Source organism: Macaca thibetana, chromosome X (genome assembly GCF_024542745.1).
Source record: "Macaca thibetana thibetana isolate TM-01 chromosome X, ASM2454274v1, whole genome shotgun sequence".
In the NCBI taxonomy this organism is placed as follows: Eukaryota; Metazoa; Chordata; class Mammalia; order Primates; family Cercopithecidae; genus Macaca; species Macaca thibetana.
In genome coordinates this window covers 46350709-46370738 of record NC_065598.1, presented here as the reverse complement: position 1 = coordinate 46370738, position 20030 = coordinate 46350709, and the positions used below count along the sequence as shown (strand labels likewise).

Below are 20030 nucleotides of genomic sequence, written 5' to 3'. Positions count from 1 at the left end.
TAGCACAATACGTAATCATCTTTTCTTTGTTTACTTATTTATGGTCTACCCCTCCCTACCTGCTCTAGACTGAAGTTGAAAAAGGCAAGGCCTTTGCTTATATTCCTCGAAATCTCGAGAGTCCCCATAGCCTTTGGTGGGTTGACGGCTGTGATAGGGAGGGTATTTTGTCAACCCTGGGCCTTCACTTTGGAAGCCGTGCTGTGTTGTGATTAATTCTAATAAACCCATGCAGCATCTGAAGATAACCCCACAGGAAATTGAATTTTGAAGCAAACGTGTTTATTTCTTGGAAGCTTAATGGATAGATTGGAAAAAAAAAAAAAAAAAAAGAATCCTTTGCTTCTAGCTTTGGAAGCCAGAGAAACCACAGGCTGAGGAGCATGCCCTTGTCCCTCAGACTCCTATTAGCTTTCAGCTCTAATTTCTATCCAGGGTAATATGACCAAGGGGAACTATTTGCATCTTTGAAAATTCCACTCTTCTACTGGCTTATAACAATAGAACAGTGCAAATGTATCTTGTGTGTTCTCTACCATTGTGGATAATTACTAATGAAGTCTCTTTCTGGCAATTCTCATTAAGTGATTTAATTTTAGAAGTGGAAAGAACCATACCTATTGGAACACTTGAATTTCAGCAGACTATTATATTAAACTTTATTAAGAATAAGAATTATTCCCTGGAATTTTATAAGATCACCTCAAATCAAATTGTATTTTCAAAAAGGACCATAAAGATAATTGCAGTCAGAAAAAATGTTTTAAATCATTATTAATATAGTTATATGTATAAGGACCAGAGGTGATCCTTTTGTGGGCATGCTGATTTGAAGTCCTTTGTTCAGCCTGTTTGTTCTTAAGTTTGAATTTTGTTGTACTGTGAGACCTGACCGTTAACATCCACTCATGTGATCCTTTATCACTTTTTTGAGAGGTTTTATTCTGGAAATTCAGGATATAGTCTTGGCAGTCTAAAAACGTAGGTGATTTTGCTTTGCTATATCATCTCAGTGATCCTCGGGGGTTATTTGGATGATCAGTTCCATCAACTAGGGTCCCCTTCTTTTCTCTTCTCTGCCACGGCTGTGAGGGAGGTCTTGGAGGATGATAATGCCAGGTAGAGGAGGATACAAGGTGTATGTGTGGAATTCTGAGGAGTTGAATATGAATGTTTATGTGTAGGGGCAGATGGCAGTGGGAAGCGAAATTGGCAGATGCCAGTGCTTTGTGGGCCTTGAATGCCATGTTAAGGAGCTTGAATTTTTTTTCCCATGGATGATGAAGCTGCTCAATAATTTTAAGCAGGGCCATGGCATGATTAGCCTCATTTGTGATTCAGAGAAATTAGTCTGGTGGCTGATGGAGAAGGAATGATTGGGGAATCAGGGGAGAAGCAGGGAGGATAGTTAAGAAACGATTGCAGAAAATCCAGTCAGGGAGCTTGAACCAGAGTAATGATAATGAGGAGAAGAGGAGGTGACCAGGAAAATGCTTGAGAAGTAGAGTTGGCAGGAGTGGGAAAGGACAAGATGTAGGGGTGATGAGGTGCTACCCAGTGGCACTAAGTTTTTGTGCTTGAATCAAATAATTGCTCAAGTCCTAGAACTAGAGTTGCTTTCTGTGGAAAATCTTGTTTGTGATTATAGAACTTCTCTTCAGCAGACAAGAATATGCAAGTCAAAATCTTTGATTTCTTTTTCTTAACAAATATCATTACAACCAATATACCTGGAAGCTGTAGCCTATAGATCTTTTACATTACCAGCTATTGAGGTCCTCAGTAATGACCTTAATCATGTTTGTTGTTCATCTTGTTCTTGTCAGAAGGCTGGCTGAAAATTTGGGTATTTGAGAAAGGAATATTCTTAAGTAATATATTACTAGTTTCTCAAAAAATAATTTAAGTCAAAACATCAGGAAATGAGAGATTAGACCGTGTTATTTTGCCCTTCAGCCTTTCACTCCTGGAATTGCCCTTATTGAACCAAACTAACTTTATGTCTTTAGTTTTCCCTTAGAGCTACTCATATATGGAATGCCTTCACATTTAGGAGAAAAGTGTTATTAAGGCTATTGACTTTCGTGGCCCCCTCCCCTAATTTCCACAAAACCCTGAGATAGTTTATTCTTAGAGCACAAGACCAACAAAATATTTTTTTGAGTTATCGAACCTTGAGCTAGAGTAGGAAACCTATGTTTGTTCTAGTGTTTTCCATTTTGTTCTTGTCAGCAAGAAGCACAGAGTTTTAAGCTTATTTTCTATGGTTTTCCTCAAACAACTTTTAAAATTATTATTTTTATTTATTGTGCTCTTTTATTTATTTTATTTATTATGCTCATATATTAACTGGATTTGTGTTTTTAGTTTAACCCATTTTAGTCAGTTGGATAAATATTTTTTACTATACTTTAAGTTCTAGGGTACATGTGCACAACATACAGGTTTGTTACATATGTATACGTGTGCCATGTTGGTGTGCTGCACCCATTAACTCATCATTTACATTAGGTATATCTCCTAATGCTAATGCTATCCCTCTCCCCTACCCCTACCCCATGACAGGCCCCAGTATGTGATGTTCCCCACCCTGTGTCCAAGTGTTCCCATTGTTCAGTTCCCACCTATGAGTGAGAACATGCGGTGTTTGGTTTTCTGTCCTTCGATAGTTTGCTCAGAATGATGGTTTCCAGCTGCATCTATGTCCCTACAAAGGATATGAACTCATCCTGTTTTATGGCTGCATAGTATTCCATGGTGTATATGTGCCACATTTTCTTAATCCAATCTATCATTGATGGACATTTGGGTTGGTTCCAAGTCTTTGCTATTGTGAATAGTGCCACAATAAACATACGTGTGGATGTGTCTTTAGAGCAGCATGATTTATAATCCTTTGGGTATGTACCCAGTAATGGGATGGCTGGGTCAAATGGTATTTCTAGTTCTAGATCCTTGAGGAATCGCCACACTATCTTCCACAATGGTTGAACTAGTTTACAGTCCCCACCAACAGTGTAAAAGTGTTCCTATTTCTCCACATCCTCTCCAGCACCTGTTGTTTCCTGACTTTTTAATAATCACCATTCTAACTGGTGTGAGATGGTAGCTCATTGTGGTTTTGATTTGCATTTCTCTGATGGCCAGTGATGATGAGCATTTCTTCATGTGTCTGTTGGCTGCATCCATGTCTTCTTTTGAGAAGTATCTGTTCATATCCTTTGCCCACTTTTTGTTGGGGTTATTTGATTTTTTCTTGTAAATTTGAGTTCTTTGTAGATTCTGGATATTAGCCCTTTGTCAGATGGGTAGATTATAAAAATTTTCTCCAATTCTGTAGGTTGCCTGTTCACTCTGGTGGTAGTTTCTTTTGCTGTGCAGAAGCTCTTTAGTTTAATTAGATCCCATTTGTCAATGTTGGCTTTTGTTGCCATTGCTTTTGGTGTTTTAGTCATGAATTCCTTTCCCATGCCTATGTCCTGAATGGTATTGCCTAGGTTTTCTTCTAGGGTTTTTATGGTTTTAGGTCTAACATTTAAGTCTTTAATCCATCTTGAATTAATTTTTGTATAAGATGTAAGGAAGGGATGCAGTTGCAACTTTCTACATATGGCTAGCCAGTTTTCCCAGCACCATTTATTAAATAGGGAATCCTTTCCCCATTTCTTGTTTTTGTCAGGTTTGTCAAAGATCAGATGGTTGTAGATATGTGATATTACTTCTGAGGGCTCTGTTCTGTTCCATTGGCTTATATCTCTGTTTTGGTACTAGTACCATGCTGTTTTGGTTACTGTAGCCTTATAGTATAGTTTGAAGTCAGGTAGCGTGATGCCTCCAGCTTTGTTCTTTTTGCTTAGGATTGTCTTGGCAATGTGGGCTCTTTTTTGGCTCCATATGAACTTTAAAGTAGTTTTCTCCAATTCTGTGAAGAAAGTCATTGGTAGCTTAATGGGGATGGCATTGAATCTATAAATTACCTTGAGCAGTATGGCCATTTGCACGATATTGATTCTTCCTACCCATGAGCATGGAATGTTCTTCCATTTGTTTGTGTCCTCTTTTATTTCATTGAGCAGTGGTTTGTAGTTCTCCTTGAAGAGGTCCTTCACATCCCTTGTAAGTTGCAGTTGGATAAATATTTAAAGTATGTTTCTGAAATGAATAAAGATTTTAGGCCAGGCATGGTGGCTCACACCTGTAATCCCAGCACTTTGGGAGACTGAGGTGGGCAGATCATTTGAGGTTAGGAGTTTGAGACCAGCCTGGCCAACATGATGAAGCCCCATCTCTACTAAAAATACAAAAATTAGTCAGGTGCGGTGGCATACATCTGTAATCCTAGCTACTCGGGAGGCTGAGGCAGGAGAATCACTTGAACCCCAGAGGTGGAGTTTGCAGCGAGCTGAGATTGTGCCATTGCACTCCAGCCTGGGCCACAGAGCAGATTGTGTCTCAAAAAAAAAAAAAAAAAAAAAAAAAAAAAAAAGATTTTGGATGACCCTACATCAGTATTTTTTGGGGCGTTTAAGAAAATGACTGCTCCTTGTGCAGTAATTTTCTCTTAAAATCTTCAAGACACTTTATTACACAAATACAGGAAAAATTAACACAAGTATCAGGGTGATTTTTGTGGTACAATGTGAGATTTCTAATCACCTGACCTTTGGTATAATTAATATGTATAATATATCTGTCCATCTTATAGGATTCAGAGCACCTTTTGAGTATTTTCCGGGAATATGTAACACAATTTCAACTTTGGTTTTTATGACATAGTTCTTATCTGCAATGCTGATTACTTACTCAAGAATAGGACCCCCCCCCTTCTCAATTATTTCATAATTTCTTTAGGAAAATGCAGTTATTCTGGTGGATGCATGTTGACATAACTCATGAGATCAGGTGTCCAGGATGGAGAAGCAGGGCTAGGATTTTTTGTTTTGGGCAGCCTTTATCCTTTTGGTCAGAGTTTCTGTCCTGGGCAGCCTTTATCCTTTTGATCAGAGTTCTGGCTTTATCCAGAAGCCAGGTGACTTCAGTACAAGGTGGTTTCCCCCTTCCCCAAGCAGCAGGGAACTAGAATCAGAAACAGGAAAAAATAAATAAATAAAAGAAACAAATTATGATCAAAATAGCTTCCAATAAGGTTTTAAAGCCACTTGGGCACTATTTGCTTATTGATATCAGAATCATCCCTTCTTGTTTTGGTATAAATAAGTTAGATCTCCAATTTGCTAATGGTTACAATGGATATTTTAAACCAGAAGAGTCAGTACCTTTATGATAGCCATAGAGTCCGCATGATTCTATATTTAAAGTGTTTTAGGGGTGAGTGAGTGGGAATTGGAGAACAGATTTGGGCAAGAAAATTCCTTCCCCTCTGTGCTTTTGTAGCACCTGCATCTGTTGCAGCATTCGTGCTGTATGCTAGAGCTTCTGGTCTTACTGAGGAGGATCCTGCCTGAGTCATCTCAGGGTTCATAGCATCCAGTGGCTGAACGTTTATTGAATTAAGGCAGGCAATAGGGATTCCTTTCTTGGTTTATCAATGTTTGTTTCTTCTCTTTTTAATAAAGAAACTGGCTGGTTTCTATTTACGTGCTCAAAATAAGCATATCTTTACCAAATGTTGCTGGAAGTCAGAGCCCTCTAAGGCCCTGCAAATGCTCGCCTTACCACTTATTCCCTTAATGATGTATCATGCATCTAGTTTTACGCATCTGAGCACTGGACTGGGATCCAGAAGTCTCAGGTCTGAGTCACTGCTTCAGTCTTCAGTACCCATCTTCACTTGAGCAGACCGCTTAATATCTCTAGATTTCAGCATCTTGATTTATAAAATAAGATTACTATTATAAGTCAGGGGCTGTCTATATGTGCACTGCCTGCCTTAAGGACTTTTGCCAGAAATAAAATTAAGTAATATGCAGATGTTCCTTGACTTATGATGGAGTTATGTCCTGATAAAGCCATCATAAGTTTAAAATATTGCAATTTGAAAATGCATTTAATACACCTTACCTACCAAACATCATAGCTTAGCCCAGCTGACTGTAAATGTGCTCAGAATACTTACATTAGCCTGCAATTGGGCAATATCATCTAACACAATGCCTATTTCATAATAAAGTATTGAATAGCTCATAATTTATTGAATACCATACTGAAAATGAAAACAGAATGGTTGTATGGATACTCAAAGTTTGGTTTCTACTGAATGTGTATCACTTTTGCACTGTCTTAAAGGGGAAAAATTTTAAGTCGATTCTAAGAGGCCGTGTATAAGGCTTCTCAAGACTGAAAAATACGCTCTGTGTAACATTTGTCATTTTCAACTAACTGAGAGTGAGGGGCACATGCACAAAAATTTGATTAGATCCAGAACTTAACCTTATACCACTGGACTCATATTTTTGGGATCACTGAATCATAATGTAGTTATTAACAATTTTGTGACCATTTCCAGGAGTTAACTGTAACTGAGCCATTATAAAGAAAAAGCTGTGCAGTTATAGGGACCCAAAAATATACCAAATCAGTCAAGTGTTTGTTGAATGCCTACTGTATGCCTGCTACTGTGCTATTTCACATGCGAAATAGAAAAGAAATCTTACCTATAGGTCTGATCCTCAAGGAATTTACAGTCTAGTTAGGGAGATGGAATAATTTAAGAACTGGACTAATCTGTGACATAAATACATACTTTTAAAAATTCTTTAAAAATTATTTTAGGATATTTATTGAGAGAAATGAGATATCAGTGTGAATAAGGAGCTTGGGTAGGGTCTTAAAGAGTTGAAGTTAAACCTGGGAACATAATCCAAGTGAAAACGAATTTTGTCAAGATGGAATAATTCAATCTAGCGCAATGTCTGACATATAGTACATGCTTAATAAGTATTAATTTGCTTGATGAATGAATCTCTTTCAACAAATTTATCTTCTAGTTTGCCAGTTCTCCCTTTACTGTGTCTAGTCTGCTGTTGAACTTGAAAATGAAATAAAAATGCTAAGATCATGTTTTTCTTTTCCAGAATTTCTATTGGTTCTTTCTGAACTCACAATCCCCTACTCCTCACTACACTCCTTAACCCTTCCCCTCCCTTATTTTTAGCCACAGCACCTACCATATTGTAACATACCATGTAATTTACTTATTTTGTTTCTTATGTTTCTTCCCTTATTAGAAATATAACGAAGTTCCAGGAGAGCAGGAATTTCTATTTGTTTCGTTCACCGACATATATCTCTAAACACTAGAACGGTGCCTGGGACATAGTAGGATCTCAAAAAATATTTGTTGAGGATCTCAAAAAATATATGTGTTGTCTATAAGTATGGAGGCAGTAGTGAAATCTGCCAAATTAGATTGGGGTGGAGATGGGGTCCTTGTAGAGTTCAGTAGGAAATAAAATTTGAGGAGGGGCTTCATTATGGCCAGATTATATAGAGCATCCCGTGTTGAGGGAAGGTTTGGGGCTTCAACATAGTAGGCATATATATTATTTACAAAGGTTTGGGGCTTCAACATAGTAGGCATATATATTATTTACAAAGCTGAGCCAAATATCCGTAATTTACTTGTCATCTGGGAGACATCAGGAAATAGCAGAAAGAACTTTGGCTTTGGAATTGGAAGTATGCAAGTTGAAATCCTACTTCTACAGTTTACCAGCTGTGTGGTCTTAGGCAAGTTACTTACTCTTGAAGATCCAGTTGTTTTTTTTTAACTGTAAAGTGGTGTTAATAATCCCTACCTGATAGGTGAAAATTAAGAGGTAATATTGTAAGTAAAACCCCTAGTACAAAGTGGGTACCCAATAAGTAGTTCTTAGACTACACTGGCTGATTTAAAACTATTAGCATACTAAAATGTACTTTTTCTGTTTGGGGCACATTACTTAGAGTAGTAGGAAGAAGCAGAAAACATTGGGTGTAGTATATTGAGGCAGAGTATTGTAACTGTGGTTTAGGAATGAGTAAAAATGAACAGGAAGATACTATATTTGGGTGTTTTACAGTCATGAAAAAAAACCCCACAGAAATAACTAGTATCTTTTCACTTCTCCAAAACGTTTTGAAACCTCGAGTTAATTAAGAGGGGAGAGGAAAATCCCCTAATCATACTAGAGTCACTAATAGTGTGGTCTCTGAAAGTACCGAACCACAGGAAAGTCACCAGGCTCTGGAGGAGATCAGCTTTCCTGGAGTGGTCAGGTCCTCATGGATACTCTCTTCTGGGCAGGACCTACATATTGACATGAACCTAGGGCACTAACTTGACCCTCTGCAGAAAAAACTTTTAATGTTAAGTCCTCTGCTTGCTAAAGGTCAACCAGGAATAATTCTCCTGGAGAAGCCTTGTGCATTTTTTTTTTTCTTTTTTACATGGAGTTTCACTCTTGTTGCCCAGGCTGGAGTGCAATGGTGTGATCTCGGCTCACTGCAACCTCCGCCTCCCGGGTTTGAGCGATTCTCCTGCCTCAGCCTCCTGAGTAGCTGGGATTACAGGCATGTACCACCATGCACAGCTAATTTTGTATTTTTAGTAGAGACGGGGTTTCTCCATGTTGGTCAGGCTGGTCCTGAGCTCCCGACCTCAGGTGATCCGCCTGCCTCAGTCTCCCAAAGTGTTGGGATTATAGGTGTGAGCCACTGTGCCCAGCCTGCCTTGTGCATTTTCTATATAACTGGTTGTTAAAGATGTTATCCTTTTTTTGCTAATTGACTGATGGATAAGGGGCCATCTGACAGACTTTGAAAATTTAGGATTAAGCCAACATTTATTTCTCTTAACTGGTTATTCCTTCTTATCAAATGATGAGATTAAATAGCACACAATACTTCCTTTTTGTTTCAGTTATCAAGAAACTCAGAGCACCATGTAATGCTTGATTACAATAACAGAAAGTCTAGGAGGGCTGTAAATTTACTTCCTCCTTGTATACTATAGTTCAGTACTGTCAGTTTCTATTTTAAGCAGCTTGCTGTAGAGCACCTTAAAGGCTTTACAAAATAACCTGAGTATACCTAATTTGGCATTTGACTAATTTAACATTTCCCCAGATGTGACTCAAACATTTTGTAAATGTAGTGAATTTAAAAGACCCAGGTGTCTAGCAGTAGGGGCATGGTTTAATCAACTGTGGCATATTAATACACCACATTTAGAATTTTTATCTTAAATTCTAAAGCAAATCTGTCACTGAGCCCTTATACGAGACTCAGTGCACAATGTATAACTGAACAGCAGTGAACATGAATGAATTTATATGTTTCAATGTGAGTAACTGATATGGTTTGGATATTATTTGTCCCCTCCAAATCTCATGTTGAAATGTGACCTCTCATGTTGGAGATGGGGCCTGGTTGGAGGTATTTTGATTAATGGGGTGGATCCCTCATAAATGGCTTGGTGCCATCCCTGCCAGTAATGAGTGAGCCTTGATCTGTTAATTCAGGTTAGTTCAGGTGGGATCTGATTGTTTAAAGAACCTGGCATCTCCCCCCTCTCTCACTTGCTCCCTCTCTTCATGTGACATGCTGGCTCCCCTTCGCCTTCCACCATGGTTATAAGCAGCCTGAGGCCCTCCTCAGAGACAGATGTGGACACTGTGCTTCCTGTACAGCCTGCCGAACTATAAGCCAAATAAACCTCTTTTCTTTATAAATTAACCAGTCTCAGGTATTTGTTTATAGAAATGCAAATAGACTAACACAGTAACCTGCAAAAAATATAACATGGAGTTAAGAAAAGGGAGATGCAGCAAAATACATTCAGTTAATACAACAGAAAATGCTGCTTGTCCCCCAGTATCTGCTTTCCAGTTTTTCTCTCATAATAGAATTTTAGAAGGTTCAATGACCTCCCAGAAAGAAGACTTTATTTTCTTGCCTCTCTTGCAGCCAGATGTGATCATGTGACCAAGTACTTGGCCAATAGGATGTCAGTGGAAGAGTGTGTGTGTGTGTGTGTGTGTGTGTGTGTGTGTGTGTATGTGTGTGTGTGTAATTTAGAGGCTGTGCCGTTAAAGGGAGTGCCTTCCCTGGTTCTTTTCTCATTTACCTTTGCCTGACACATGGGCCTGATGGTGAGGGCAACACCCTCTTGATGGTAGAGCAGGAAGATGAGGGTGGGGTAGTGAGGGAGGAGTAGGGAGCCACCACTTCATCCCAGGAATACTTATGCTCTGACTCTTCTGTGAAGGAAAGAGAAACTTGTCTAAGCCACCATTATTTTGGTCTTTGTTCCAGCAGCTACACCTGCTTCCTAATTCTATATGATACTATTTATGTAAGTTAAAATGAGCAAAAGAATATTTATTATGTATCTGCGGACATGTATATTTAGTAAACCTGGACTGGATACAGACTAAAATGAATGACAGTTGCTCAGAGGTAGAAGGGAAGGAATGGGACCAGGGAAGGAGGGAATACAGCCTACTTCCTCTCTTTACATTAAGCTGCAAGGGATTCTCTCTTTTCTGTGTGTCATGCTCAGTCGACTATGTCAGAGCAGGACAGTCAATTCAATGATGAAGAATCTGTGTGTTTGTGATTTTTGTGATTGCTTTATGCCGGGCGGTTTTCTGTTGGCTTTTAACAGTGACTTTTACCCCATATGAAGTGATTGGATTAAGAGAAAACAGTGGCTCACCCTTAAAACAAATGTGGAGGTCAGAGCCATGGCTGTCATGACAGGAGCGAGCTATGAAATAGACCTGGGAAAACAGATGCTGTTGCAGTTTGATGGTAAGGCCCATGGCACAGGTGTTGCTGGCAGGCTACAAGAGGCCCCACAGGGGCATTCTCCATTTGCCCAGACTGTAGACAATGCCATTGCTGGCTCAAAAGCTGAAATTGTCAACAGCCTGGGTGACTGTCTTTCGGGGTCAGGCTCACGTTAATCAGGCTCAGAGAGTCTGAGGCTAAACCAGAGTGCCAATCGATTAATTTATGATAAGGGATTTGGCTGTTGCAGAGCAGAATGTGTGTTCAGGCTGAGCAGAGCATCTTTTTCTGAGTAGGCAAGTAGCAGGGGACCCCAGGTTGTCATTAGAAAGTTACTTAGAAAGGACAGAGGAAGAACAGAGGCAATTGGTTATGGTATGCTCATAGATAGACTGGAAAAGGCTGATGGGTCCATCTCCTTGCTGTAATAGCCTTGACTCCACCTCTCCCCACTACCAGCCCAAGCCAGCCACTGTATCCTTTCCTTTATCAGTGGTTACTTGGGTGATCTCATCATCTGACTTTTGGAGTCAGCCTTTCTTCTCTCTTTTTTTTTTTTTTTTTTTTTTCACCACAGTATTTTTTTCAAACTAGATTCCATAGAATGGACTGGGTTTTCCCTAAACGAATCTCAGGTGCATTCCAGGTGAGTCACATTGCAGTTTGGGGATTCCCAGGCTCTTAAGGGCATACAAACAGCTTATCTGGTTTACTCCCTCAATTTGCCAATCACATCCAACATATGACAATTTTGCTGGCTAACTCTGAGGAAACCTTCATTCTCTTACCTCTGAATCTATGGGGGCCCTCTCTGTCCACTTCCCTATTCCAGGTACATTCCATGATGCATTTAGTTGTATTTTCTTGTCACATGGCAGTCCTTCTGTCTTCCCACTTGTCCCTGCTTTCACTCTGTTTACCTAAATGTGGAAGTGCCTAAGGGGCAGTCCTTGCTCACATAACTTTGGCTGTTTGACCTGTGGCTTTAGAGATCATTTGTGCAAAGCTAGCTTCCAGGTCTTTATATTCAGTCCTGAATGTATTCTTAAAATACAGTCCTAAAAGTCACTCCTTTTATAAGTAGTTGTTGGACAAGATAATACATATGATAGTACAAAATTCCAAAGTTAGAAGGCAAACTGAAAAACCGGCCTCCCTTTCTCCCTGGAGATAAATGTATTCCATTGTCTTCTCTGGAGACAAATACGCTCATCGGTTAAGCCATTTCTACCTGAACATGCCATGCTGTATTTAGAATCAGCATACGTGATAACATAGTTACCACTGTTGCTCTAGAGTGCCATCAGCACCCACTTGGATGTTGAGGTGCCCTCCCTTCTCACGTTGCCTAATGGTTCCCCTGAGAACCTTGAGCACCCCACTGCTATAGTATAAACTAAAAGGATGGCTGCTGGAATTTCCTTACAATGCTTTTCTGCTTTTGTACGGTTCACTTTCAGTTAGCTATGAACTCTCAGAGGATAGCAATTGTGTGCTGTTTCTGGCATATCCCCTTTAGTGCTTTACGCAGTCTTATACATAGAGTAGGATTTGTTTGTTTAGGTAACATTTTTTGAACTTTTTTTGTTAGTTTAGGTAATGGGTGTAGGCATTTGTTTTTAAAAACATCAAAAAAAAGTAACTGCTGGCAGAAAATGTAATGACCAGAAGATGAGCAGCTGCCTGTTGTATTATGATAGCTTAGTACCTTTACATTTTTTTTTTTTCTGAACTTATTTTTATTTTTGAGAAGAGAGTCTCACTGTCACCCATGCTGGAGTGCAGTGGTGTGATCTCGGCTCACCTTGACCTCCTGGGTTCAAGCAATCCTCCCACGTCAACCTCCTGAGTAGCTGGGACCACAGGTGCGCACCACCACAGCAGGCTAATTTTTGTATTTTTTACAGAGACAAAGTTCCACTTTGTTGCCCACGCTGGTCTCGAACTCCTGGGCTCAAGTGATCCTCCTGCCTTAGCCTCCTGAGTAGCTGGGATGACAGGCATGTGTCACCACGAGTTTAGTGCCTTTTTCAGTGGAACTTCTTTCCTTGTTCTCTGATAGTGTACCACTGTCCTACCTCAGCATGTCCCATGACACTGCCTGAGCTCTTTTCCTCCTTACCACTTACAACATACTATTTAATACATTTATCTTATTTTTAAACATCTTTCCCCCTACTAGAATGTAAGCTCTGTGAAGGGAAGGCAGGATTTTTGTCCCTGTTGTTGACTCTTACGTTCCCAGAGCCTAGCATATGGTAAGCTGCTCAACAAATATTTGTTGAATGTATAACTTGGTGAGATACCAATTGTTTATGTTGTCATTGAATTGATTACCATCACCAATCCTAGATTTCTCTTTGATCTGTCCTCCACTGATAGTTGGTATCAGTGCTTTGAGACCAGGAAGACATTTTTCGTTTCTCTGCAAACAAAACCTATAGTTTGAGGCTGAGTGACTTAGAGGCATGTGGAAGAAAGAAAGAACATAATCAATGGTGCTAGAACACAACGCCTTGGGCTCTGCTGTCAGTGCCTGACATATTCTCCAGACACTCCCCACTTGTGTTTTACTAGCCTATTTTGAGTACCTTTTTTTTTTTGAGACGGAGTCTCACTCTGTTGCCCAGGCTGGAGTGCAATGGTGCGATCTCAGCTCACTACAACCTCTGCCTCCTGGGTTCAGGCGATTCTCCTGCCGCAGCCTCCTGAGTAGCTGGGATTACAGGCGCCTGCCACCATGCCTGGCTAATGTTTTTGTATTTTTAGTAGAGCTAGGGTTTCGCCATGTTGGCCAGGCTGGTCTCCAACTCTGACCTCAGGTGATCCGCCCACCTCGGCCTCCCAAAGTGCTGGGATTACAGGTGTGAGTCACCGTGCCTGGCCTTGAGTACCTTTAATAAAGGTGATTCTTGTCCCTATTTGTTATTCTTACCACAGGTATATTGTTTTTTGTGGCTTAATTTTTCTTTTTTAAAAAAAATTTTTGTGACAGGGTCTTGTTGTGTTACCCAGGCTGGTCTCGAGCTCCTGGGCTCAAGCAGTCCTCTCACCTCAGCCTCCCAAGTAGCTGGCACTAAAGGCACATGTTGGCCGGGCGCAGTGGCTCACGCCTGTAATCCCAGCACTTTGGGAGACTGAGGCGGGTGAATCGCTTGAGGTCAGGAGTTTGAGACCAGCCTGGCCAACATGGTGAAACCCCTTCTCTACTAAAAATACAAAGATTAGCTGGGGGTGGTGGTGTGCACCTGTAGTCCCAGCTACTTGGGAGGCTGAGACAGGAGAATTACTTGAACCCAAGAGGCGGAGGTCGCAATGAGCTGAGATCACGCCACTGCACTACAGCCTGGGCGACAGAAAGACTCTTGTCTCAAACAAACAAACAAATAAATAAAGGCACATGTCACCACACCTAGCTCAATTTCTCCTCTTTTTATGGTCAATATCTCTTTTGATTCTTTTGCTTAGATGCTGTCACTCTGATATTAAGGAGGAGGCCAGTTGATTGCATTTGAGTTTGAGCCTTAATTAGGTCATTTAGTCTCACAGAGAAAAATTCTGTTTTGTGGCCAAATTTTACCCATGTAGTCAGGCAGCTGCCACGAACATGTGAACCTTGGGCTCCCTCTCCTGAGAGGGCGGCCAAGTAGACCTTGGCATAAATACAGAATTGAGAGGATGCTGGCTAGTGACACTGGCTTTTTGGTAAGGGCTGCCTGGCCACCTTGCCTCAAGTGATCTCCTACTGTCATTGTGGATGTCACATGCATCCTGGCTGTGCCACTTACTAGTCAGACCCTTAATTAGTTCTAAAATGAATTTCATGTCCTTTGCAAGAACTGAATTCACCAAGATATCAGGGAAATCTCATTACCTTATAAACACAAAGAGATCAGATCAATAGATCTTGCTTTGCTGAAGAGTTGGGCTTTTGTCCTCTAGCTGGCGAGGAGCCATTGGAAGCCTTTAAGCCAGCAGAGGTGTTTCTTTTAGAATGACTATCCTTGCAGTGGTTTTCAGGTAAAGTAGTGAGGAGTGTGAGATGGATGCAGGGAAGCAAAGAAGCTGTCAAAGAAAAAGTTTACCTGAGGCTGGGCACAGTGGCTCACAGCTGTAATCCCAGCAATTTGGGAGGCTGAGGCAGGCAGAACACCTGAGGCCAGGAGTTCGAGACCAGCCTGGACAACATGGCGAAACCCCACCTCTACTAAAAATACAAACATTAGCCAGGTGTGGTGGTGTGCGCCTGTAGTCCCAGCTACTCGGGGGGCAGAGGCAGGAGAATTGTTTGAACCAGGGAGGTGGAGGTGGTAGTGAGCTGAGATCATGGAGAATAAAAGAAAGAAAAAGTAAGAAGTTCACCTGAGAAGAATGGCTGCCCCTGGGCAGAACCTAGATGCCTCCATGCGGGTGAATGACATAAGGATAACTCCCAGGTATCTGGTTCTCACAGGGACAGGGAATGCAGAGAAGAAACAACACTGATGGGGAGGGGGGAAACTTACTCTTGGATCTGTTGAGTTAGAGGTGTCAGGGAGATGGCAAGCAGAGGTTTAGATGTAGGTTCTGGATCACCATGAGAGAAATCTGTGCTCAACCTACAGTTGCTCGAACCACTCCTTTAAAGTTCCTGCTGGGTGAGTGACTTTTAAAATATAACCTCTTATTATGGAAGGTTTCAAACATAGTAGAGACAATAGTATAATAAACCAAATCCCATGTACCCATTACCATGTTTTGTTAATTACCAGCTCATGATCCATCTTATTACGTCTATACCTTCCAGCTACCTCTTCCCATGTCAAGATGATTTTTGACACAAATTCTAGATGTCATGTCATTTATTAGGTTGGTGCAAAAGTAATTGTGGCTTTTGCCATTACTTTCAATGGCAAAAGCCGCAATTTTGCACCAACCTGATATTTGTAAATATTTCAGTATTTATCTCTGAAAGACAAGGAATCTTGTAAAAATATAGCCACAATACCTTATCCCTCTTTAAAAACCATAGTAATTTTGTGATATTTGTCAAATATCCAGTGAGTTCACATTTCCCCAGTTGATTTTTTTTTAAGCTTCATTTATGATGTAAGTAAGGGCCCTCCAACAGCATTTGGTTGACATGTCTCTGTGTCTCACAAATCTCTCTTAATCTGTAGATTTGGGTGGAAAACTTTTGGGAGCATTTTGGGATCTATTTGTGTGAACCTGAACCATAACCAGCACTTCAGTAAAATAAAGAGGTAGAGGAATATGGGATAATGTAGGGATCTTCTCTTTTTTTCTTTTTGAGACAGGGTCTCACTGTCTCTCTCTGTCATCCAGGCTGGAGTGCAGTGGCACAATCATAGTTCACTGCAACCTCGAACTCCTGGGCTCAAGTGATCCTCCTGCCTCAGCCTCCCGAGTAGATGGGACTATAGGTGCATGCCACTGCACTCAGCTGATTTTTTAATTTTTTTGTAGAGAGAACATCTCACTGTGTTGCCCGGGCTAGGCTCAAACTCCTGAGCTCAAGCAATCCTCCTGCTTAATTTTTTAAATTTTTTGTGTAGATTTGGGGTCTCCCTGTGTTGCCCAGCTGGTCTCAAACTCCTGGACTCAAGCAATCCTCCCACCTCAGCCTTCCAAAGTGCTGGAATTACAGGCATGGGCCACCACACCCAGCCAAGATCTTCTTAATTGGAGGTGTGATTTTAATTTTTTTTCCCTGGGAGGTATGATGCTTCCAGGAAAGCTTGATAAAGCTCTTGTACTTGTAGCCTCTCTCTCCTGCAGTTAATTCTGTGTACTGCTATGGTATCTTCTAAAAGTCAGTCCTGGATTATACCCCTTTTTAGTCCAGAAGTCTTTGTGGCCTCTGTTTCCTGTGTGATAAAGTCTCATCTCATGAGCTTGGCTTAAAGGGATGGCTGGCCATCTTCCTTGTGCCAGCCTCACTGCTTGACACTTGGTCTCTCCACCCTTCCCCTTTCTCCCCTGCGTGGGCTAGTTCCAGCCATGCCACTGTATCTGATGTGCACTTTCCTACCTCATACCAAGGGCTTCCTCTGAAATATAGTTCACGCCTCCTCTTTCCTCTGTACAAGTCTGACTCATCTTGAAAGGCCCAACTGTGAAGTCACCTTTTCTGTGAAGTTTTCCTCAACAACTTTTTCATCTGAAAGACTTATTCATTCTGTTGTCTGCTATGTCCCCTTTTTATGCCTCTCTTTTGTGGTGGTTGTTACAGCCTGGTTGGCTTTATTGTCAGTTGTGTGTTGGCAGGTAGGACAGTTGTGCGTTTGTGCGTTTGTGTGTGTCTCACGAGGGAAGATACTGTGTCCTGGCCAGGCCCATGTCTCCTTAGCACTCAGCACAGAGTCCTTCCCTTCTGAAATATAGGGTCCACCTGTTGGGTACAAGTCTTAGGAGGATGAATAACAGATTTCCTATTCTAGATACTCCACTCCGTGTTCTGTTTTAAAATAAATTTATTAAGCAGCCTATTAAAAATGACATAGTTTAGAGCTAGGCTGAATTAAAACCAGTGTATAATTACATTTTATTCTGTCCTTGTAAATGCATAAAGGATATTGCTGGGTATGTGATATGAAGCATTCCTTGTATCCCAGACACCAATTTCATGACTCAGGAAATTGCAACAAAAACACAAAACTCTAATCTTTCCAGATACTGTTTTGTTGCCTGCCAAAACTTAGACATAAATTGCAGGGGGGAAAAAAGCATTATGTCCACAATTAAGAGAATTGACACTTTATGTGTATATAATCTGTTACTATTGTTTGTGCTCAGATTACAGTTTTTGATTTTCATTATTTTATTCTTTCAGCAAACATCTGTTGAGTGACGATCACATTCCAGACATTGTGCTGGGTTCAGCGGAGCTTGTCGTCTCATGAGGAGGACATGCTGTAACAGTTGTATAGGCAAGACAGCACAGGGGAAAGAGTGGTTGATTTGTGACACAGGTGGTCCTGCAGGGTGAATAGGAAATGATCAGGTAGACAGGGTAGGGAGGGTGGGGCCCGGGAGACATACCTGACAGAGTGGACAGCGTGCGCCAAGAATGGAGAATTAGGAAAGGCATGGCTTACTTTAGTATTTAACTGTCATTTTCATTTTTAATAGGAAATATATATTGTACATGTTGTAAAATGCAAATAGATCAACAGTGAAAGTTAAGTTCTATCTTTCCTCTGACCCTCAGCCACACAAGTCCTCTCCTTAGAGACAGCCACTGTTACATTTTCTTGTAAATGCCCTTCCATGGAATTATGATACATTTATAAACCTGAGATAGATTTTTATCTCCCCTGAAAAGGTAACATGTTATGCAACTTGTTTTTCATCTTGCTTTTTTCCACCTAATGCATAGGATGTATGTAGAGTGGCTGCATTCTTTTTAATATAATGGCTATAGACTCCATTATGTGAGTGGACAACAGTTTATTTAGTTGGTACCCTTTGGAGGAGACATTTAGGCCTTTTATAATAATGTGGTGTCACCTATCCCATGATGTAGATTGGAATAAGTGAGCAGCAGCCAGACTACAGAGCTGAGGGTTGTAAATATATTCAATTCTTAGTTCAGATTCTGCTAACAAACAGAAAGTCAAGCATGTTGGAGAAAGAACCAAATCGAATTCCAAGAAATGCAATATATTCATTGAAATTACAAACTCAGGATAAAGAACTGAAAAGACAGCACTGAATCCTAACCACTAGACTACCAGATTTAAATGTAAGACTTCCAACTATACAAATCCTAGGAGAAAACCTAGAAAGTACCCTTCCTGACATCAGACTTGGCATAGAATTTTCTGGCTAAGTCCTCAAAAGTAATTGCAACAAAACCAAGAGTAGGCAAGTGGGACCTAATTAAAGAGCTTCTGCACAGCAAAAGAAGCTATTAACAGAGTAAACAGTATACAGAATGGGAGAAAATATTTGAAAACTGTGCATCTGACAAATTTCCAGAATCTATAAGGAACCTAAATCAATAAGCAAAAAACAAATAATCCCATTAAAAAATGGACAATGGAACAGACACTTCTCAAAAGAAGACATACAAGTGGCCAACAAGCATATGAAAAAATGTTGATTATCACTAATCATTTGAGCAATGCAAATCAAAACCACAGTGCAATACCTTCCCATACCAGTCAGAATGGCTGTTATTAAATAGCCAAATAATAACAGATGCTGGCGAGGCTGCACAGAAAAGGGGAACACATATACACTGTTGATAGGAATGTAAATTAGTTCAGCCACTGTGGGAAGCAGTTTGAAGATTTCTCAAGGAACTTAGAATGACCATTTGACCCAGCAATCCCACTACTGGGTATATATCCAAAGGAATATAAATTGTTCTATTATAAAGACACATGCATTCATATGTTCATTGCAGCACTATTCACAATAACGAAGGCATGGAATCAACCTAGGTGCCCATCAACAGTGGATTGAATAAAGAAAACGTGGCACATATGCCCCAGGGAATACTACATAGCCATACAAAAGAGCAAGATTACATTCTTTGCGGCAACATGGAAGTAGCTGGAGGCCATAATCCTAAGCAAATTAACACGGGAACAGAAAACCAACTACTGCGTGTTCTCACCTGTAACAGGGAGCTAAGTATTAGTACACATGGACATAAATATAGGAGCAATAGACACTGGGGACTATGGGGCGGGGGATGTGGGTTGAAAAATTACCTGTTGGGTACTATGTTCACTGCCTGAGTGACAGGATCCATACTCCAAACCTCAGCATTATGCAAGTATACCTATGTAACAAACCTGTACATGTACCCCTTGTATTTAAAATAAAAGTTGAAATTGTATTTTTAAAAACAGAACTGAAAAGAGAACTGGTGAACTGAACAATGGATCTGAATAAATTATCCAGAAAGTGCCACAGAGAGGCAGAAAGAAAATATATCCACATGCTGAAATACTGCACAGCAGTGAGACCACATGAACCAGAACCATGTGTCAATCTGGGTTGACTCTCACAAATGTATTGTGGGGAGAAAAAAGGCAGGTTACATAATAAACCATACCATATATAATTCAAAACATGCAAAGTTAAACAACATATATCTGTAATACTACTCTAAGGGCACAATAAACACCAAATTCAGACTAACAGTGTCCAGAGAACGGGGTATGGGAAGCGAGGGGCTTGGGTGGGAAGGGATACCAAGGATGTTTAGCTGTCTTGGTAATGTGCTATTGATTAAGCTGAGTGGTGGACTCCCAGATGTCCAGTAGACCATTTTTATCCTGATAAAT

At 40.5% G+C, this 20030-nt stretch overlaps 1 protein-coding gene across 3 annotated transcripts in view; it reads left to right on the top strand.

The window, feature by feature from the left end:
• SLC9A7 (solute carrier family 9 member A7) overlaps positions 1–20030 on the top strand; it is a 1149612-nt gene that overhangs the window by 37353 nt on the left and 1092229 nt on the right. The gene's annotated exons all lie outside the window — the stretch shown is intronic.